The sequence below is a fragment of the Ambystoma mexicanum genome, chromosome 1p (assembly GCF_040938575.1).
Source record: "Ambystoma mexicanum isolate Mex_15411 chromosome 1p, UKY_AmexF1_1, whole genome shotgun sequence".
In the NCBI taxonomy this organism is placed as follows: Eukaryota; Metazoa; Chordata; class Amphibia; order Caudata; family Ambystomatidae; genus Ambystoma; species Ambystoma mexicanum.
Genome location: NC_090921.1, coordinates 1,227,742,231 through 1,227,765,847, shown reverse-complemented (window position 1 = coordinate 1,227,765,847; position 23,617 = coordinate 1,227,742,231).

Below are 23,617 nucleotides of genomic sequence, written 5' to 3'. Positions count from 1 at the left end.
TTAGCATCAACGCAGCATTTTTAAAGGGTGAATATTTTTCATTTTGAAGGGGATTTTTGGCTTTTGCAGCAATGGCAGGCTTTCCTTTTCACTTGATTCCATTTATAGGTTTCAGAACGCACTGGCATACCTTTTCAGTTTGTCCCCTTGTTCCATTTTGCTTGAAGTGTGCTAGGCAGGATGGTGCAGCCATCTTTTTGTTGCTGCCAAAACGCAGTTTTGAGGTCCTGGTGCGCACAGGCGCCAGCGCACCCAGGTTGCGGTTTCTTGCGCAATTGCAGCTTAGTGATGTAGTGCAATGCCATTGAATGGGTCAATATATCCCACACCTTGGCATCACACACAACCTGAACCCTGATGCCAATGTTTCCGGTTGCTGAAGATGTGCTCTGTTGCTCAAGGTGGACGTAGAGCAACATGTGTAAAATGAATGGCAACTAGCACTTTTGGGAAGTGCACCGTCCCATAAAAATCCTAGACCACTGCTTGACTTTCTGCCGGTGTTCTGGGCTTTTGATATGACGGTGGACAGAAGGACGTGCAGTTATGATTTCCAACACTGGTGTAAGCAGCGTGACTGTGTGGCCTGGGAGATGCTCCTTCTATGGCGGTGGTACGCTAGAATGAGCCAGTGGGCAAAAAATTCACAAAACAGTGAGCACCTTTGATATGGAGGGGAACCTATACCTGCCATAGACCTAGTCATCAGGCATCCCAAAAAGGCTGATGCTTCGATGGAAGATCCGGGCCCTGGTCATCCTCCACCTTCTGCGGTGTCCCAGGATGACCACTGCAAAAAATGGTGCATTCATTGTGGCTGTATACATGTGTTTGTTGATCACGCTTGCTTTCTATTAATTTGTTAGTGTGTGCGTTTACGTTTACGCCTGCTATCGTGTGGCATAGGGGTTTCTGGATTTTATGTGATTTTTTGCGCACCAGCATTCCCTGTTCAATTCTATTAAAACATTTGTTTTGCGTGTGTATGGGCGGTGCAATTATTTGACGGTGGAACGCCCGTCGTAATGCACACAATTTTGCTTGTTCTTCCTCATGCCATGTGTCCCGCCCCCTTTTTAGGTGGCTGTGCAGGCCCGGCCAGCACCTCTCTTGGAGTCTTGCGCAAGGCGATCGTCGGGTCGCAGTGATGTGGTGGACCGGCGTGGATTCTTCGCAAGTCCTGGGGAAGCCCTGCGCATTGTGTTCCATGAATTGACAAATGATGACTTGCGTGCGATTTCGCGTGCAAGTCCTGTTTTTCCACACAGATTATTCCATGAATACAGCCCACAGTGTTTAATGAAGGAATGTTATATGTAACTTTGTCACGTGTAGGTTTATTTTTAATAAACTTTGATGAAAGCAAAGTGACAGCTGACATTTCTTGCATTGAGGAATATAATAGGTTGCATGTACTGTATGCTCCTCACCTGAGCCATATGCCTGTACCTGTGAAGCAGTTATCCACGAAATGTAAGCAGTCAGTGAAAGCATATTCAAATGAAATCAGTCCTTGGAAGACTAAAAAACAATGACATTTAATGGAGTTGGAGAGTTGTTCAACTGTAACATACTCTCATTGCAGCTTTAGTAATGAAACAGGAGTTGAATGCTATTGTAATGCTATTGTAATGCAATTTTGTGAATGTTGTTTCAAATGACTTCTTTGATGCAAGAAATAGCTTCAAAAGCATAGAAGCAGCTATGTGTTGAACATTCATTTCTTAAAATGTCTGTAGATGAAAATCCACACAGTTCAGATTCGGCAATGATAATCCGAAAGGTAGTAGCTGTTGCAAGTGGAATTGAACAATTTTCTCACAATAGACAGGATGATAGTCAAGAATTTATAATGAATGTCTTTGAGATATTAGTGAAAGAAACTGTTAATGTAGATAAGTATGTTGGAATTAATTACGAGTGGAAGAATATGTGTCCAAATTGTAAGAAAGGGTATTCTACTCCAGATCTTTGTGAAATAATTGTGTATCTGCATCTGCCTAATCAGAAAAGTGTAAAATGTTCTGATCTTATAACTAAAGCATTCCATGACATGCAATGCAGTGACTGTGGTTGGAATTTATAATCAACACTGCAAAAGTCTTGTTTTTAATAAGTATGCATTGATTATGTTTCAAAGATACAATGCAGATGGTAGGAAAATTAACATGTCAGTAAAGTAGTCAAGTTTCTATTAGTGAGAAAACTTTTAAAACATGTGCAATTATTTTTCATGAGGGGCATCCATTGAATCTGGACAGAAGTAGATTGGCTTCTTTGAAATGACTATATAGTCGCACACCAAGCTAGATTGACAAAGGGATAAGAGAATGCTTACTTGATATGATATGATATGGCATTAATAATGCGCCTATACACAAGTGTTTCAAGGCGTGACGAGGCAAGGGAGGGGATCAAAGGGAGGACAGACAGCGATCCTACTAGGCCAAGTGACATTCAGATCGCGCAAGTGCATGGGAAGGGGCAGGGACAGTGCAGTACATGATAAGATGATTACAATACTAAATATGGCCAACAAGTGGCAATGGTAAGTGCATACGTCAGGTGTCAAGGGCTGGTAGGGGGACTATAGGAATACAGAAACAGTGCCCTGGTGCGTGGGTAGCCAGGTGGGCAGTGCAGGTGTGAAGTGCAGGTGTGAGACGCTGGCGGGGGGGCAGGACCCGAGATCAGAAGGTGTCCAGGTCGCCAGTGAAGTTCAGCAGAGGAGAGGGGGAGAAAAGGCGGAAGCAATGAGTAAGGTTTTGAGGTGCTTCCGGAACCAGAGATGGTTCTCCTCGAGTTTGAGGGAGGCCGGGAGGCTATTCCAGAGGGAGGCCCCAGCCAAAGAAAGAGATCTACCACCACCTCGTTTCTTGGAGAAGTGAGTGACCCTGAGGGAGTTGGAGGTGGATGAGCGGAGAGCTCGAGAAGGAAGATATTTAGGAAGAGAGAGTTGAAGGTATTGAGGCCCCAGGCCCCAGAAGGCCTTGCGGACGATGCAGAGGGTTTTGAACTTAATCCTCGCAGAGATTTCAGTCCTGGAGAGATACGATCCCTGGGCTTGAGGCCAAGGACAAGTCTCGCAGTCCTGTTCTGGATAAGTTGCAGAGGGCGAAGAGTAGAAGCAGGCAGATTTAGAAAGAGACTGTTGCAATAGTCCAGCCTGGAGAGAACCAGAGCTCTGGAGACAGTGAGCTTCTGGGGGAAGGAGAGGAAAGGGAGAATACCTCTGAGGAGGTGCAGTTGGTAGTGTGACTTCTTAGAGACATCAGAGATGTAAGGAGAGAAGGAGAGTGTGGAGTCAAAGATGACCCTGAGGTTTTTAGCCTCAAAGGTGGGAGCAGGAGGAGGGCCAAGAAAGGCTGGCCAGAGAGCTACAGGGAAGAAGGGAGCGAGTGTGCTGATGAGGAGAATCTCAGTCTTGCTGGCATTAAGGCAGAGGTCATTGGCAGCACCCCACTCCTGGATAGCAGACAGACAGTCAGAGATGAGGGATGGGGAGGAGGAGGCTGAGGGTAGCCTGAAAATGAGCTGGGTGTCATCCGCATAGCACTGGAAGTTGGGGCAGAGAGTGGCGATGCAACTGGCAAGGAGTGCCAGGTATTGGTTGAAAAGCCAGAGAGAGAGGTTATACCCCTGGGGGACACCGCAGGTAGAGTAGAAGATAGAGGAGAGGAAGGACCCAAGTTGGACCTGGGAGGGTCGGTCAGAGAGGAAAGAGGTCAGCCACGCCAGAGCCTGACCAGTGATACCCAGGTTATCACAGAGACGCTTGAGCAGGATGGCATGGTTGACAGTATCAAAGGCAGAAGAGAGATCAAGTAGGATGAGGACGTAAGGGGTTTTAGAATCAAGGTTGGAGAGCAGGTCTTCATGGATGTTCAGAAGAGCAGTTTGCGTGCTTTTGGCAGCTCTGAAGCCAGACTGATGGTCATGAAGACAACCAACAGATTCAGTGTGGAGATTCAGCTGGGAGATGGGCAGTTTCTCCAGGAGCTTGCCCAGGAAGGGAGTGATCGAGATTGGGTGATAGTTAGCCAGGCATGTGGGGTCGGCATGGGTTTCTTAAGAAGGGGTTGCACAACGGAGTGCTTCAGTGGGTATGAGAAGACTCCAGTGGCAAAGGAGTGATTGCTGAAATCAGCCAGGGCAGGAGCTAGGCAGTCGATGTGGTCCTTGATAGTTTTGGAAGAACAGGGGTGAACCTGTTTTGACAAGACTTTCATAGATTGGACTTGTCTAGAAAACTCGTCTGTGGAGAAAAGGGGAAATGAAGAGAAGGAGGGAGGAGCGGTGGCTGCAGAAGGGCCAGAAGAGGAGCAGGGAGTAGGGGGATGGAGAGGATAGGAGAGTGAGGACAAATGTCCTGAGTTTTTGAGATGAAATGAGAGTCCAGTGCTGCGCAGAGGGCCTGGGAACGGACACGAGAGGTAGAGACTGCAGCAGGATTGGCCAGTTCCTTGCAGATTTTAAAGAGTTCAGCCGAGTTGTTAGATGCCACAGAGACGCGGGTTTGGATATGAGCTCTCTTCTTGGTTAAGACAGAGAGCCGATATTGCCTTTACAGCAGGCAGCAGGCCAGTTTGTCAGAGGATGTACATGAAGCATGCCATTTCCTCTCGGCCACCCTGCACTTACGTTTTACGGTGACGAGGTCTGAGTTGTACCAGGAGTTGCACTTGTCATTGGGCTTCAGGCAGATTCTCATGACAGGGGCAAGGATATCGGAGATAGCAGAGTTGAGCTTGGAGAAGGCTGTGTAAGAGTGAGAGTCAGAAAAAGGGGCAGGGGCGAGAAGGTGGTGGTGAAAGCCTCAGCTGACACACGCTTCATGGGTCGGATGACCGAGAAGGTAGGTGGCAGTGATGGATGTGGCTTGGCCTGAGGTGTAGGGAGGGTGAGGTGGGAGGAGAGGAGATAGTGATCACTTCAGGAGAGAGGAGTGGAGAGAGGATCAGAGAGGGGAAGGTCTGAGGATCAGAGTGTCCAGAGTGTGCCCTGCAGAGTGAGTCGGACCAGAGGGGAGAATGTTGAGTGAGAGAGAGTTGCAGAGGACGAAAAAGAGTATGGAGGAAGGACAGGAGGCATCCAGGTGGATATGGAAATCTCCAAGAAGGAGGATTTGAGTGGTCGAGACCAGGAGAGAGGAGGAGAGGTCCACCGACTCAAAGAGTAAAGAGGAGATCTGGATAGATAGTAGCCACAGTAAGGGAATGACTAGGTGAGAGAGAGCCTGCAGACAAGGCAAGGCATTGAAAGAGGAGTAGGCCTGCGTGGGAGTGACAGAGGCAGGAATCCATTCAGGGAAGATCAGGGCAACACCCCCTACAGAGCAGTTGGATCTCGGCGTGGAGAGGATCTTGTAGCCATCAGGTAGGAGTGTGTCAAGGCTAGTGACAGAGCTGGCCGTTAACCATGTCTCGGTGAGACTGAGAATGTCGAGGTCAAGTTCTTCCAGAAGGCGGTAGATATCAGGGGAATGTTTGACAGCAGAGCGGGAGTTTAGAGTGGCAATATGGAGAAGGTTGCCATCCTTGAAGGACTTCCGGGGAGGGGTACAGATCAGAGGTACGCCCTTCGGAGGTGTAGAAGGAGCCAGAGAGCGGGCAGAGAGGGAAGGGGAAGGCAAGGTAGCCAAGGAAGAGGCAGAAGGTGGAATCAAGGAAACCCTGGAAAGGGGGAGAGAGGGGACGGCAGGAGAAGGGAGAAAGTTGATGAGGCACTGAAAGCATCGGCCAAAGAGGTGAAGGTTGGCCTGAGGGCCTTGGACCAAGACGGTCCCGTTTGAGTAAACATTAATGATGACCTTAGAGGAATGGAAGGAGACCAAGAGGACGTCCCAGGGGGTGCCGTCATTAATGGGAGAAGAGGAGAAGGGAGAGAGCACAGAGACCATATGAAGGGTCCATAGGTCTGGCTAAGGAACGACGAAGAGGATGTCGGTGAGAGTTTCCTTAGAGGAGGCACTGGTGTAGGTGGTGGCGATAGGGAGGCCTGGGTTGGAGACCAGGATGTCCTTTTTAAACTTCTTCCTACGAGATTTAGTAAGGAGAGCAGGATAGTCAATAGAGAAGCAGTTGGAGAAGATAGGAGAGGTAGAGAGCACCATAGAGTAGGTGGGAGAGGAGGGAGGTGGAGGTACTGGAGGAGGACACTAGAGTAGGCAGACCGGGAGTGAGAGGCAGGACGCTGCACAATGGGACAGGATGACAACACTCAGGCTTATAGAGCTAACATCATGCGCAGTTAAGATGGGAGAGAAGACACAACAAATTTGAGAATCCTGAATAGAGGGATAAAGGCCTAGGTTTCACAAAGCAGTTTTTAATACAGAGACAGTGCATATTATAACAGGTGAAATCCCACCTAAATTTGAGAATCCTGAATAGAGGGAGAAATGCCTAGGTTTCACAAAGCAATTTTAAATACAGTGACAGTGCATATTATAACAGATGAAATCCCACCTAAATTTGAGACTCCTGAATAGAGGGAGACAGGCCTAGGTTTCACAAAGCAATTTTAAATACGGTGACAGTGCATATTATAACAGGTGAAATCCCACCTAAATTTCAGAATCCTGAATAGAGGGAGAAAGGCCTAGGCCTAGGTTTCACAAAGCAATTTTAAATACGGTGACAGTGCATATTATAACAGGTAAAATCCCACCTAAATTTGAGAATCCTGAATAGAGGGAAAAAGGCCTAGGTTTCACAAAGCAATTTTAAATATGGTGACAGTGCATATTATAACAGGTGAAATCCCACCTAAATTTGAGAATCCTGAATAGAGGGAGAAAGGCCTAGGTTTCACAAAGCAATTTTAAATACGGAGCCAGTGCATATTATAACAGGTGACATCCAGAGGCTCAGACCGTTGACTGTTGAGCAGGGTGACAACTGGTGACAGGCGCCCCCTTGCGAACACCTGCAGACACCACAAGGAGCCGCCAGTCAGGGAGCCGCCCTTTGCCTAGGGGCCCTTAGCTGAAGGGGGCTCCCGGGCAGAGGGCTGCCCTGGGATGGTCAGCTAAGAGCGCCATGCAGCCAATCAGGGTGGGGAGGCGACTGGCTGGGAGGCGGGAGGGAGAGGGAACACGGAAGTGGCTGAGGGGGTGGGGTAAGGGAGGGCAACACACTCAGAGCGCGAAGGGAACAACAAAAAGGCAGAAATAAAACAAAATCACCTGCTTTGGGCACTGGGCAGGCAAATTCTCCTCCTGCAAGGACAACGGTCCGCTGCTATCTCCGCTCCGCCGGCAATGAACTTAATGTTGTTAGAAGCAAAGTTTTCAAATATATGTGTAATATTCTTTGTGAATATAAACATGCAAAATAAAAAATTGAAATAGAAACATAGGCTAATAAGTGGTTTATGTAAAGTAGGACATGGTTCGCTACTAGGATGTTTTTTAAAAATAATACTAAATAAATGTACAGGTAGTATTGTGAATATTATATAAGTTAGCATTCTGCAATCTTCTACTTCTTTTTCATTGTGTAAAACACTGTGGCCCTCATTACGACCCTGGCGGAAATCGCGGTGCAAAATGCACCATGGAGCACGGCGGAAAGCTGCCGATAGCGCCATGGGGGTTGGCGGATTTACCGCCCCATTCCGACCTTGGCGGGGCGGTAAATCCCCATTCCCCATTTTACCCTTCCCCATTCCCATTTTTGCCCCATAGGGTATAATGGGAGTGGGGAAGGCGTTAATTACGCCACCGTAAAATACGGTGGCGTAATTAACAACAAGGTCCCGTAGCGCCATGGATTTCTCCGCCCGGAAAAACCAGGCGGAAAACGGCTCCATGGCGCTACGGGAACTCGTAGTAGGGCGGACGGGTCCGCCGCGAATAACGCTGGCGTAGACCCACTCCGCCAGGGTCGTAATGAGGCCCTGTATATTTTAATATGTTCAAGTGTTTCCTATAAGTGTGAGGTTACATAAATTGTTCCATGTACATTATTTTGGGAGTGAGGAAGTGTAGAAGCTGATGACTGTTTACATATGAAACAAATAAACAATAGGTGGTAAATGTACACATATAAAGTGCAATTGAAATACAAAATAAAAAAAACAGACTGAAAAGGTAGCTTTGTTCATTGTATAAATATGTTTATGTGCAGTGTGGAGTTTTTAGAAAAGTCGGACAATCTGTTCAGTCATTAAAATATATATTAATATAATTGTGATTAGCTTTTAAGGTGTGCAGGTGGCCAGAAAAAGGATGCACACCAAATTATGACAGAAGTTATGACATTGCAATGTAGATACAATTGTTATAATTTAGAATACATTTGTTATAGAAACATAGGTATTTCACACTGTGTAACAGTATCAGTAGTAGCAGAAGTTTAGGTAATAATTTGTAGTTTTAAACTTTTAAAATATATGATGTGTATGAAATGAAATGTCATTATGAACTTCTCATGTGTGTAGGTGGCCAAACAAAGCATGCACAAAGATTTTATAAGAAGTATAGAAATTACATGTGTTATGTTATTATTGTAGCTTTTGATACATGTTAATATGTTTATTCACACCATTTTTTATTGTCTACACATTATTTATGATATAGGTGTGGCTATAGTTTAAAAAGATCAAAACTCAAAATAAAGTTACAGTGGTTGGCATGTCTCCATTTATTTCTTTGTGAAACTGAAGACTTAGTTATGTTATATCTCATGGTTTCCTGCTGAAGGTTGCATAAAGTAATCTGTAAATTAATCATCATGCAGCATAAAGCAATCTTTGTATAGTATCGTAACATCTTTGCATTTTAATGAAAAGCATTTATTGGTGTATGAACCATGGATGTTGTAGACAATTCTTTTTCGAATTTGCTGATGCAAAAAGTAGTTCATAATAACTTAAATGTTAAGTATTTTAAATAACAGAACAGAGGTTTTTTATCCATTGAGAAGTTGTTTTCCTCTATAACATGATTAATGAACACACCTTTGTTGTGTACTTGGAATACAATCAGTATTCTTTTAGTATCATCATGAGAAAAAAATATAGATAATGTTGTATTTATTTTGTTATGATGAACACCATAGTACCAATGCAGTGGTGCTCGTTCATGGTATAAATTGCCTTTACCATTAATATTAAGTACTTTTTTTTTCAGACTTCATATATGGAAGAAAGATGCAAGGACATAGGTATTTTGTAAGACTTTGGATAAATATATATATGTAATTAGTGGTGTCATCAATATTGTGATCTGTGATGTCATCATTGTGGTCATAGGCTGCGCAACAGGGGGCGCGAAGTTAAGATGGCATTAGCTGAATTTCAGGGGTTGTGTTGCATTACGTTCTCGCATTAACGGCCGTGCAACTACCGTTTTTTCGTCGGATTTCAATGGTTTTGTTACAATGCATTGTTCACATTAACTTCCCTGCAACTAAAGTATTTTGATTGAATATACATATAATATATAATTTCCACAATATTGTTGAGTATCAAGTTCTGTAGGAAACCCTGAAAAATTAACTGCTAATAACTTTTAACTCGTACAACATATTTGGCTGACAAAATTGTACTTATGGGCCCCCCAGACTGGAAATTATTATGAAATAAAAAACGCAGTTTTGGCCAAGTCTCCATTCATTTTCCCTGAGAGGAAAAAGTCATTTTTGTTCTTAAATGAAGCCCAAACCGCTGGATGGAATTAGACCAGGTACGAAACAATTTGGGCATGAAGCGTTAACTCAATTTCAGAGGGGGGACTGGATTATTTCATCCAGTATTTTTTAAAATATTTGACGGAGACGGGGTTGCCCTCTTTTCCCAAAATTATAAAGATATATCCCATGGTGCTTTGACGTAGAGGGGCTTTCCCGAAATGAATAAGCTGTAAACTGCCGTTTTTTGTTTGTTTGATGAAAGGTATATTAGTCAATTTTCGGGTTAATATTCGGGGCTATCCAAAAATTAAACGTTGAAAAAAAATGTTTTGAAGGAGGCAAAATGATGCAATGTCATCAGGCTAGAGGTGGGGAGGGGAAAGAGGACACCATGTGAAATTGGGGAATTGTGGGAGGGCTGGGGACTAAGTTCAGAGCTGGAAGGTTTTTGCATATTCTGGGTAATTTTTCACATTCAAGGTTATTTCTTTAGCATATTAGTGGTTATGGCAGCATCAGTAATAGAAAATGTGTCACATGTATAATAAACGTGCATATTTTCAAACTATTCAGGGTTATTTGTAGTCCATTAAAATTAAATTACAGTGGTTAAGGGAAACACTTTTTTTTAACAGAGAGAGTTACAAATGCTATTAATACAAATAAAGTTTAATTTTTCAGCTATAGTGAGGTGTGGAGTAACCTAATGGGGCAACATGTCAAGAGGTGCAATATGTCCCTGTCCAGGGAACATGAACACCCTGGTTATCGGGCCTGAAAGACATGTACAGTGGCCAGGGCTTGGACCATTGCATCTTAGTGGGTCCAAAAGAAACATATTGGGGAAACATGTATAGTGGACACAGCCGAAGGCCATGGCTAGTGGGCCCGAAAAACATAATAGTGGCCATGGTAAAAGAAAGATATTGGGAGAGCATGTACAGTGGACATGGCCATAGGCTGTGGCCACTGGCAATGGTGGAAATCCATGGCTAGTAGCTTGGTAGTGTTTTAAAATATACAGTGAGCCCGAAAGACATGTACAGTGGCCACAGCCTCATGGCCACCTAGTGGGTCTAAAAGAAACATGATAGCAGAACATTTACAGTGGACATGACTGAAACCCATAGCGAGTGGCCCGGTAATGTTTTAAAATATATAGTGGGCATAGCCAAAGGCTGTGCTCACTGGCCAGGGCCAAAAGAGGTGGATGACCATATGGTTTGCTTTTATTTTTGCCTTGTTTTCCATGGAGTTGGTTTTTAGTATGCATTCTATTCTGTCAGAATGTATATGCATGTATTATGCACGGGTGTCTGCGTATGATTGTAGAGATGAAAGGAGAGCTTTGTGATTGTGTATTTTGATGATAGGTGTGATTGGGAAGCTTCTAAGAGTAATTATGATTTTTTTTTATATAATTGTTCATTTATAAGCACTTAATACCAGGAGTGGTTTCTAGGCGCGGTTTTCAGGATTCAAACCTGTGCTGCCTTGCGTTGTCTTGCTTCGACGACAAACACCTTGCCCCTGATCTATCCTTCCTCTCCAAGAAATAGTCTGCACGGGTGTGATGAGCTTGGTTTGGTGAGTAAGGGAGTAGTGATGTGATTAAAAAAGTAGGGACATTATGATATTTTGAGGAAAATATTGGTGGTTATAATGGTATCATTTAGTGTATTGGTATGAGGGTTGTGTGGGTGTAATGGAAAATGGGTGAGGAAGTTTGAGTATGTGTGATAGTGATTTGGAATGCAATGTGTGTGAAACTTGTTGGGTTGGGATTTGGACAACATGTGTATAGGGGTATAGAATAGTAAGAATGTAAACTGGTATAGAATGTGATAAGAGATGTGTGTGTTGTTAGCAGGTAAGGGATAGGTGGTGTATTGAATAAAGAGCAATATGGGAATAGAAAGAGTGTGAATGTTGCATTATCATGAGTACGAGTGAAATACAATGTTGTTGGCTCGAAAAGAATACTCTAAACTAATATATAGTGAAAGTACATTGTTGCAATTAAAGAGATAGACATGCTATATTAATGTACTTACTTACTTTGTAGGATGTGAAGAGTGTACTTTCTTCGGTATCTGTCTTCGTCAATCTTCTTTTTTTCCTTTTATTGTAAAAGCAAGGTAGTGGGTATACATGATAATGGTGAAGTACTTTTAGTAAGAGAGGTTATTATTTATGAAGGTAGGAGGAGTTAATAAAGTTAATAGTTAATATTAACTTTAATAAAGTTAACAAAGTTGTGTTATGAGTGGTGTAGTAAAGTATGATAACTATGTTGTTGGAACAATTGGAGTATGAGTAGTGCTGTTTGGGACGTTACAAGGAACATGGCAAAAATGGGTGTGTAAAAAAGATGCATATCTGGGTTATTTCTGTGTTGGTGATTTTAATAAGAGAAGTGCTGTGTTGGTGGTACAATGTATTTGTAATGTGTTTCAGTGTTTTTAAATAATGTGGAAACTGTGGCATAGTTGCAATGAAATGGTGGATTGTATTTGCAGAAGTGTTTGAAGTCTCATAGTAGTGGTTGGAAAAGAACAATACTTTATATGTAAGGGGAAGTGTTGTATATAGAAACTTTGGCAGTATACACATATGTTTGAGCAGGTGGAGAATAGTGGCACTATAAGGGATGTAATGAGAGAGTTTGGAAAGTGTGACATTTATATGGAATGAATAATGAAAAAGGCTCAGCGTTTCAAAAAATGTCTTTTTTGGAGGGTGTTGTTGTAAGTTAAAAAAAAGCATTTGTGCATTTATAGCAGCAAAGTGTGTAACTTTTTTCTAAAAGAAAGGCAAAGCAGGTGTAAATGATTTGTAGAGCATTTTTAAGTGGTACTAGGTGCGTGGAAGTTTAATATGTTGGCAGTACATGCATACTTGCAAACATGATCCATTTCAATTTGTAGGTGCTTAGCCAGACCTAGATTTTTTCTTTGTATTCTGGAACTTGTAGTTCCACTCTCCTATTATAAAACTTGGATTGCAAGTCCCAAAATGCAGAGAAAAAAACAGGACTGGATAAGCACCTACAGATTAGAACGGGTCATCTTAGCAAGTATACATGTACTGCCAACATATTACATTTCTACACACAGAGTGGCACTTAAAAAGGTTATACACAAGGTTATACACATCTTTTGCATCTGCTTTTCCTTTCTTTTCCTTTCTTTTAGAAACAAGTTACATGCAGTGCTGCTATACATGCACATATGCATTTTATTACTTCAAAATGCTCCTAAAAAGAAACATTTTTAAATGCAGAGCATTGTAAGAAACTGCAACTTGATGTGAGCAGGTGCAGAATGGTGTTTGATAGAGTGGCTACAGAAGAGAATATGCTTATTGAGAAGCTTATTGCAGGGTAACTGGCAAAAACCCTGTATACATATTTGTAAAAGTGTTGAGAAAAATACTTTTAGAAACATAAGCACACCTTAACTATGTCTTGATAGATGCAGATGTTGTTGAATCTGCAAATCGAAATCTTGGGGAGCTTCACAGTAGTTTCTGATACAGGTGGCTGGGAGTAACAGGAGACATATACACTGAGAATTCAAGTGTACATCTGAAGTGTTGAACTGAGATGACAGGGTTACATGTAGAGTTTTTGGATGTGATTGGTGGATGGATGTGTGACTGTTTAAAAGCAGTCAATAAGGGAGTCCTACAAACATAAAGGTAAAAAGGGTTGAAAGGCCTGTGCTACGGCGTCCACGGACATCAGTTGTGCCATCCTGGTCCTTTAAGGATGGATGCCTTGCATAGAAAGGGAACTGCGGAGACCAAGGACAGTCATAGATGTCCACGGACATCAGGAGATCAGCCAATCAGCTTTCCTGTTTGTGGTGTATAGGAGGACAGGTTTAGAAGAGTTATCTTTGTTGTGCGCAGTGAAGATGGTGATGGCTTTGAGGAAGCAGAGGGTCTGGATGGTGGGCAATTTTTGGATCCATTAGTTGAAGGTGTATTGTGAGCACGGTGGATTACCTGCAAAACTTGGATTTCAAAAATTTCACATTGCCTGGTATGGAGTTCTAGAAATGAAGTGGGCGGACTTGCTACCATTCTATAAAAATATGGTTACTTTGAAGCATACAGACATAATTGTAGTTCAATGTGAAGGCAACAGTTTGAGCTATGTCACCAGAATTTCTAAGTTACGGGGCAGTGTTTCTCGTGCTCCTTAACAGCAGCCTCAAAAGCACTCAGAAACTGCTACCACCTGCAGAGCGGTGTGTCGCAGTACATACAGAAAACTGTGACCCTCGAAAAGTAAGGAGCTACAGCGTCCTGTATGACCTGCGAGGCAGCCGGTGGGATCCTCTGCCCCAGAGTAGTACCCTGTGTGGTGGCAGAAGCAGTTGAAGAAGATGGGGTAGAAGACATTAACCTGCTTCTCCCTGACAAAGGAACAGCCTTTATCAGAGCACCCTGGTGGCTGGATCGAGTGTGGCGGGGCATGGATGTGGTCCCAAAAGAGTACTGCCCAGGTTGCCCATGACTGAGTATGCCCACGCACTCAATGCATTTCACCTGGGCAGCCCAAACTTTTGGTACACCCCATCTGGACACTGGAGGTAGACACTTCCTCTACATCCTCTTCCTGTTCCTTGTCATCCTACTCTGCATCACCATGCCTGTTTCCCAGTCCAGGACAACCAGTTAGTGGTTGTGGTGTTGGTGGCACCTGCGAAGGAGAGATGGCCATGAGTGAAGCCATAGATACAGGGAAAGTGATCTGCAAAGTATCTGCTCCTTCATGATGCTCTCTCCTGGATAGCGAGACTGAGACTAAAAGTAATGGGTGTGTCCCTTCAGAGGAACCGGCCGTGGACCACGTGACTACCGAGTCGAAAGTAGGCCTTGGAAAATTGTAAAAAGTTGACAGATCAACTAAGAATGAATGTAGGGCCTCTAGAAGACTTAATACATAATTGAGTTAGTACAAACAATACATAGAAAGACCCACAATGCATACAAATCAGAGGCACATACAGGGAAAGTAAAGGAAGCAAAAAAGAAACAACACCAGCAAATCTCAATAACATTAAAGTTGATCATCATTTATACAAATGTGTGTGTTTGAGGCCTGCTTATTGCTCAATATATGTGCAACATGAGCTGCGATCAAACCCTAAGGAAAGTACTTTAATGACATGAAAGAAGGTTAATGTCTACAAATATAGCACCTTTTCATTGTTCATGTTCTAATTGTCAGTAAACAGAACCGCCTGGCCGACATGTCATTCAACAAAAACAAGTGGCCCAGATATGTGATGACATCAGTGATGTGATCAATGACTTTTGTGATGACATTTTTGATGTCCTGGGTGTAAGTGTTAGCAGTGCACGGTGGTGGCACGAGTTATGGTTGGGTTTTTACAATGCACCCTAATTTGCTACAACTTCCTAATATCATACTGACCCCCAATAGAGAAGCATTTAGGCCAATCTAGAAAGTTTCAACTTAAAACTGTGCCATTTCCCATCTCTTAGCAGCATTTTTAACACTTCTATAAACGTTCTGCAACTTTTTGGACCATTTTTCTGTCCGCTGACATTCGCGAACGTCTGATGTCATTGCAGACTTTCCGGACAGTGTCACGTGACCTTGCGCGCATGTGGCGTCATGATGTGTACACAAATGGATCATGCTTCGTGTACAGTTTGAAACTGCATTTTTAGCTGATGAAGAAAGTTTCAAGCTGAAAATGTACCCCTGCCCAGCTCCTACACCTATTCTTACTGATTTTCCATCTTTAAAGAATCAAGAGGACCAGGAAGATGAGATAGAGGAAATGCCTACCTCTCGCACCCAGAGAGAATCCTGGGTGTGGTGGTTCTTTACCACCATTGGGGATGTACAGAAGGCTAAAGCTAACAAGGTGAAATGCACTGAGTGCAACATTGTTCTCAGTCGCGGACAACCTGGGAAGTACTCTTATGGGACCACCTCCATGCGTCGCCACACTAACCCAACCACTGGGATGCTCTCAGAAAGGCTGTTCCTTTCTCAGGAAGTAGTAGGCTGTCTTCTTCTACCTCATCTTCCTCAACCAATACTGCCACCACACAGGCTACTCCTGTGGGGCACAAAATAAAACAAGCACCTTGCAAGTCCTAAAAGAGGATGTTGATCCATATCTTTCCAAGACAACAGTACTCTGTATATACTGCAAAACACCACTCTGCAGGGGTGAACAGTTTCCAAGTGCTTTCAAGGCTGTGATCAAGGCGCATGAGAAACAGTGCCCCTACTTAGATTTAGCACATGTCCAACATATTCCCCTGTCCACCTGCCCCTCCATATCTGTGGTTGGTGCCTCTTCTCTCATTTCCCTCCCCCACCTTACTTGCTGGCCCATCACCTGTGACCATGCCTCACAGACAGCCCACAACACAGGGGACCCCCCTACACCCCTGGCCATGCCCCTCAGGCAGCCCACACCACAAGGGACCCCATAACACACATGACCATGCCCCGCAGGCAGCCCACAACACAGGAGACCCCACAACACCCATGACCATGACCCTCAGGCAGCCTACAACACAGGGACCCCTACACGCGTGCCCATGCCCCACAGGAGCCCACATGGCACCATATACTGCAGGCAGGCCCCGCCTCATGTCCCCTTACCAGTCACAGCAACCTGCAGGCAGGCCCCACCTCATGTCCCCCCACCAGTGAAAACAACCTGCAGGCAGGCCCTGCCTCATGTCCACCCACCAGTGACAGCAACCTTTTCTTAACACGCGGCCGCGAGGAGGAATGAGGCCATGTATTGAGGTACAGTGATTATACCCAACTATATTTTACAGCGCAAGAATGCTATATACACATCTCAGGACACTTGATCTTGATTTATAATTGGATGAAATTTGTTACCAACTAAAGAAGTGCTATTGAGGAGGGGAAGATGACCAAGCTGAGACGTGATTTCAAATCTTGGCTCTTGAAGAAGAGACTGAATTCTCGCAACGCGTCAGCCATTTTTATTTTTTATTTTTATTTATCTACACAATCCGTTGTTTCTTCATATTTGTTTTCTGCATCTAAGAAACAAATGTGAAAAAATGATTTGTTAAAAATAATAAATAACTGCTTTTTTATTGAATTATCATTTGAAATGTCATGTTCATAATGTATATTCATTGAACAGCACTAATTTAACATGAACTATTGTTGAACCGTCTGATGGATTAGTAACAGTGTGCAGGGGACGGAAGGGCTCCACATTTTTGCATCCTCTTTTTTCTTTACATAGTTGTAGTAGTAGACTTGTGCCAGATCTTTCTTTCCTCCCCCTCACCTTAAAATCTTTAAGAATATCCTGAGAGTAACCTCCATCCTTAAATTACATTTTTTGGAGTGCATCCACATATTTTTCTTTATGCCCGCCTCATTTCTCCCCACCCCCACCAGTGACGGCAACCTGCAGGCAGGCCCCATCTCATGTCCCCCCACCAGTGACGGCAACCTGCAGGCAGGCCATGCCTCATGTCCCCCCACCAGTGACGACAACCTGCAGGCAGGCCCCGACACACATCCCCCCCAACACATTGATCCAACATGCATTCATGTATGAATTTTCCACCAAACTGCCACCACACACTGCCCCCCAACAGTGCAACTCAACACCCAGCCATCGGTCATACTCCCCAGAACATGCCCCATGCCATGGGAATCACAATACATCACATGCATGACTGCACACACATCACCAACATTGATGAACAGCAGGGACACGTACCGTAGCAAGTGAAGAGTGACACATGCACCAAACCATCGAGAGCACACACCACTTAGATTTGAATGAATGAAAATGTATTAAAATATTAAAAACACACCAAATGAAAAATAAGCATGGAAATGAAAATAAAATGAATGCAAATGAAAATGAAATGCAGATAAAAAAGGAATCTGAAAATCAATAAAAAATCAAATCCAGAAAGTGGTCCATGTCAAGTCAGTCCTCCTGTTCCAAATGTAAATCAGAAAATAAACCATTAATCCATGGTGAAATTAAAAAGAAAAAAAAAAAACGAAGTCCAACTATATACAAGGATGAAGGGTCCATGATCCCAAAAGTCAAAACAATATACACCAAAAACCTTATAAAAAATAGACTATGTACAAATCGTGGAGCTAAGTCCATGGACTCCAAATAACAATTAAATAAAGGAAAGCTAACACTGCAGAACTATATAGAAGGGCAGCGGGCTAGTCCTACGACTCACCGATGTTACCAAGAGTCTGGGCCAGGGCATCAAACTCTGTGTCAATATCCTGGAGGCGGGACTCAGTTCTATCCTCGAGGGCTCGCAGGGACTCTGTCATGCTCCTCTCAAACTCCCTGCGAGTCATCTCGAGGAACTCCGCGCACCTCTCTGCCCTGGCCATGGTGAGTCATGCCCTCCGTGCCCACTGCCGATCTGCATCTATTTGCTGGCCCATCCGCTGCCACACCGAAGACACACTTGTTCCTCGGTCCTCAAACCTGTCGGCCGATGCCTGCCCCGTGATGTTGTTGGCCCTGAGTCCTGACACCTCCTACGTTGAGCCCCCCGCTGCCAATGTGCCCTGTGCCTGTGCCACCAGTACTGCCTCCGGGATGATGACAACCCCCGGGGCAGTCGTACACATGCCCTGCTGGAAGGTGCCTGCACATCTCCATTGCCAGTGGTCCTGTTGCTGGGGTGACCACCTCTTTCTGAACCTCCGACTCCCGACTGTGGCAGGGATGCGATCTCCACCAGACTGGCCGCAGTGGCTGGCACAGGTCCACAGGGAGCCCTGGTGGCATCTGGGCCGGAAGACGGCAGGGAGGACGACTGGCGCATAGTGGAGGAAGAGGAGGAGGGGGCCGCAGCAGGGCCCAGCACATGTAGCAAACCCACGACAATGAGCTGTGCTAGCCAGTTCAGGATGGCACAGACCTCTTTGTGATGACGTGTATGGTCCCGCCAGGAACCATGCACGTCATCATGAATGAAGGTAGTGTGCATCGCGACACCCACTAGCAGGGGCTCAACCCTGTCATGGATTGCCTGGTCTGCAGGTAGAGGAAGGTCAGTTGACGTGGACTCCTGCTCTACCTGGGGACCGGCCTGGACTGAGGCATGCCTGCGGGTGCTCACTGATGCAGTCACAGGATCAGGGACAGGATTGGGCACAGGTCCCTCTGCGGTGACCTGCGCTGCCTCCTGCCCCTACCCCTGGACTGCAACAATTGCACCTGTGGCATCACCCCCTCCAGGACCCATGTGCTGTTCTGATGCGGCCTCCTCCTCCTCCCTGTCCACCACCAACCTGGATGACTCTGAGCCATCTTCCGCATTGGATTGCCCCTGTGGGGGGTCACCCGCCCCACCCACTGCTGAGGAGCCCACATCCAACTTCACCTTCTTGGGCCTCCCCTCAGCAACTGCGGCCATTCTTGCGGACGCGGCACCAGTCTCCTCGCTCCCGGAAGATGTTGTAACCTGGGAGGAGGACTGGGCATTGTGTCTCCGCTTGGTGGAGGCATCCCCGCCGCGTTGCTCTAGAGCACCGACTACGCCCTCTTCCTCCATCGCCACTGTAGATAAGGAGACATTGAACACAAGTATTAGTGCACCGAACAAATGTCTGTTAGACACAAAGCAAATGCACATGAGTGGCACTGTCAAACGACATTACCATCATCACCCTCCACAACACACGGGTCAGTGCAGGCAACACACATGCACAAACAAGCATGTCACGTGCAATAGACATTCGCATCCATGTCCAAGGCACTGCGGGAATATCAGAAGATGGGCTGAACCTCACATGCATCATTGTACATGTACATCACATGCACACACACCACCGGACAGTCATGCATTAGGCCATGTAAACCTCCCCTCACAGTGCACTTGTGGACAACTGGGCTGCATCAGTCAATCATGCATCATGATGCTCATGTGTCATGCATCCATGGTGTTGGCCAGTCACATACTCACTACTCGCACATGTACACCATGCATATCCATGAAGGTGACAAAAGCAACCATGTCTCACACCCCTCGCATGGCCAAGTTCAGACACAGGCATGCAAACATGTGTGCGTCGTCACATGCTGGTGCACATCATGCATTGCAACACAGACACCATTAATGTGGAACACGCTTGACTGGACTCACATGCATCACTGTCATGCACAGACATCCGTACATGTGGCATGCCAGACATGAGGCCAAGGTGCACACTCCAGCCACACCTCAACATGCACTACACTGGACAAGAACACATGGACACTTACCACTCGACTCCGGACAGGGCTGCAACTCTAGGACCTGGGTTTGCAGCGCTGGGCGTATATGCTCCAGGACCCTCATCTCGTTGTTGCTCAACTGGCCCCGGTGCCGACTCCATCACCAGCCGCAATGATGCGCCGGACTTGTTGAGAGTCCTGGACCTGAAGTCCTCCCAGCGCTTCAGGACATGTTTGAAGTCACGGGGTGCCACCCCGTCAGCGTTGATGGCACCCACGATGTCCACCCAGATCCTACTCCGTCCTTCCTTGTCGAGTCGTGATGGTCCAGGGAATAGGGCATCATAATGTCCCAGGACTTGCTCCACCAGGATGCCAACTTCGTTGGGAGTGAAGAAGGCAGCCCTCTGCCTCTCTGCCGGGGGGTTACCACTTGCCACCGATGTTGCTTGATCTGACATGGCAACCCCAGAGGCACGTGTGGGTGGGCAACTGGGTCCTGGGGCTGGGCTGTGGAGTGATGGAAAAGCAGTCGGGAGTCTTCTGTGTCAGCAGAGGTGGTCTCAGCAGCAGGATCACTGGCAATGGCTGCTGTGCAGGCACCAAATTGCAGGGCACGTAGGCAACATGCACACTGAGTGTGCTGGCAGCAGCAGATGGCTCATAGGAGGCAACTCAGGGTGTAGGGGGCAGGAAAATAGCCTTGTGGGCAGGGGAGAGGTCTTCCTTGTTTTTTGCGCGTGACCAGCCTGATGCAGAATGACTCCACACGTGCAGAAACAGCTCGTTAGCGTGGAATCTGAGAAAGGCCCTTAGCGTTTAAGCGCGTAAATTACGTGATGCACGTGGGCGTTGCCATTCAGTACGGGTAAAAGGTCACCGTAGGACACCATTTTGCTGTATGTGCTTTTCGTGGGGACCGACGCGTGAAGTTCTGCTCTTTCGTGGGTTCACACGCGATATCTTCACTACGGTTACAGTTTGTACTTCTTGTTTTGGCGGTGGAGTTGCCTACGCGCACTTGTGCGTGCATTTTTCTTCTTAATTCAAGGCAGACGGTGAGTCGCGCACACTTTTTTCTCACTGTGGTTTCCCCTGTGTGTAGCGTATCCCATTTTTGAGGTCATAGTAGCTTGCGTGTTCCATGCGTACGCATTTTTTGTGTTCATCTGTGCCACGGCATACTGCGGGATATTGATTCCATGCATGTGGGCTACCGAGGGGTCACGTGCACGTTTTTTTTTGGGGTGCCTTAGCGATGCGTGACCCATCTTTTTTCCCCAGGGGTCACAGACAGACTTGCAGGAGCACAGGGGTACGTTTACCATCACGTACCCTGCACCCAACACCCCAATTGCCCAGGACAATTGTTGTTTGCACCTTTCCATTCACACTAGTCCATCAGTGCTATGGCTGGGAGGCCACCACGTGGTAAGGGAGGCAAAGCTGGGGGACCTCCCCGAGGTGTTCGCAGTGGGGCACATGGACAGGGTTGCCAGGAAGGCCAAGGTGGCCGCGGTGGGGGACGTGGCCAGGGTGGTCCACAAGGGCAGTATGTCCAGGCACATTCTGGGACAACTATGCCAACCCCCCCAGCAGGTCAGGGAGATGCAGCTGCTGCATTCATCCCCAGTGCCCATCTGACCCGACAGGCAGTGTCATCTGCTGTCACAGGCCCCCAGCTTGTGGAAGCTGCAGATGCAGCTGCGGCTACCACCACCCAGGCGCGGGGTCAGCTAGCGCGGGCTGCATTGCACAGGATGACTCCTAGGAAGATTTCTAGGTCAGGAAGGCAAATGCACGTGTGGATAAAGTTGTTGTGACCAAGCCACGTGCATCTGGGGCAGTGGTGACATCTGCTGCCCCGAGCGGCAAGGTGGTGGAAGCTGCAGGGACAGATGCAGCCGACACCACCCCGGCTGTGAATCAGCCAGCCAGGACTGTGTTGGTCATGGCCCTTGGCACCGAAGCAGTCATGGCGCTGGGTCCTGGCGACAGCACCCAGCAGCCAATGCCTCCAGTCAGACCTTCCATTGTCTTGCCATTGCCTGCTCCCATTGGCCAGTCCACCTGCACTCCTGCCCCTACTGACTTGAACGACAGAAGCCACTCAGGGTCCGCACCACCTACCAAGAGGAGGAAGCGTGTTCCTGCGCAAGAGGCTGGGACCCAAGACACGGGTCAGGCCTCTGGCACGTCAAGGAAGAAGAGTTTCAATGAAGTGGAACTCAATGCACTTTTTGGCTACGCGTCGGGACACGACTGCGAGATTCTGGTGACGGCAGGGTGCAACACTACGCCTGCCCAGTGTAAGGCCCACTGGCAGTGCATCGCTGAACGTATCAGCACAATGGGATTTCAGAAGTTCACGGCTGATGATAGCTGTAAGCGTTGGCATGACCTCTGACGCCGAGCAAAAAACAAGCAGGCTTCTAATTACACCTCTACTCTGGTGACTGGCAGTGAGCCGGCACCAGTGGACGATGAACTCACTACGCATGAGGAGATCATTGCACGGTTCATCGATGAGCATCAGATCCAAGGAGTGCGAGACATGCTGGATTATGATGCAATGTCCGGTGAGTGTTGATGCATGTGTGTCCAGGCTATGTGTATTTTGCTTGGGTGATGTGTTGTGATTGGCTGCCAGTTCATGCGATGTAGCCATGACTGGCATGTGTGACCCATGCAACGCTTAACTGATACATGCTTGTTGTGATTCAGTCCGCATACAGGCCATGTGCTGCACACGGAGCCAATCCTCATCACCACACCTGCACCCTCCTTTCATGCCAATCACTTGGCAGCATCTCTAGTCCATGTTCGTACTCCCAGACATGTGTGTGGATAGCCTGTGATGATCTTCCACTCAACACTCACCCCATGTCGTCACATGACTGACGTCTCTGTGAGGTCACCGTGCATGCTGGTCCTCCAAAGGGGGATGCTTCATTACCACTCTATCCCCCAGCAGATCTCTGTCTCCATGGTACTGGTGATTCACATGTTGGAATACTGCAACGGCCTGTATCCAATATCTGTGGATATACACACTTCCCTCTGCAACTCTGCCAGATCTGTACTGTGTGGTGCATCCTTTGTCCTTGATGTAGGGTGTCCCACTCGCACTGTGCAAATGGCACAAACTCACAATGGAAATGAGTATTAATTCATGGACCCTGTGCATTCCCAGCAAGCCCCTATGGGTCTGTGTCAGGCTATTCATTATACTCCATCTCCGGTATTTCATCCGTCTCATGGTATTTGGTTATCCCTCTCATGCTCACTCAGGGTCAGTTCCTCATCACAACCATTTTTGGGGTGTCCTCATCTGTGTTAAGTGGAAGACTCCCTCTGGTACAGCATCCCTGCCTCTATGAAACTGGTGTTGTGGCTTCTCCGTGTCTGTTTGAACTTGTGATGATTCCTCATGTGTTGTGCTTTCTGTCCTACTCTCATCTGCTGTATTCTCAGATGACTGAGTTGATGCAATTGACATATGCCCACACTGTCTGCTACAACACAGTACTCTGATCCACCATTCTGAGCCATGCACTGCTCCCCAGCCATTCCCCCAACATGGGGGTGGGTGGTGGTTACTCTATCCCTGCAACCCACTGCCAATACTTTGCACATAATGACTGCACTTGCACTTCCACTGCCATCATGACACGACATTGACATTATTGCACTTGTGATTATATTGATGGTTGAGGACGTACGCAT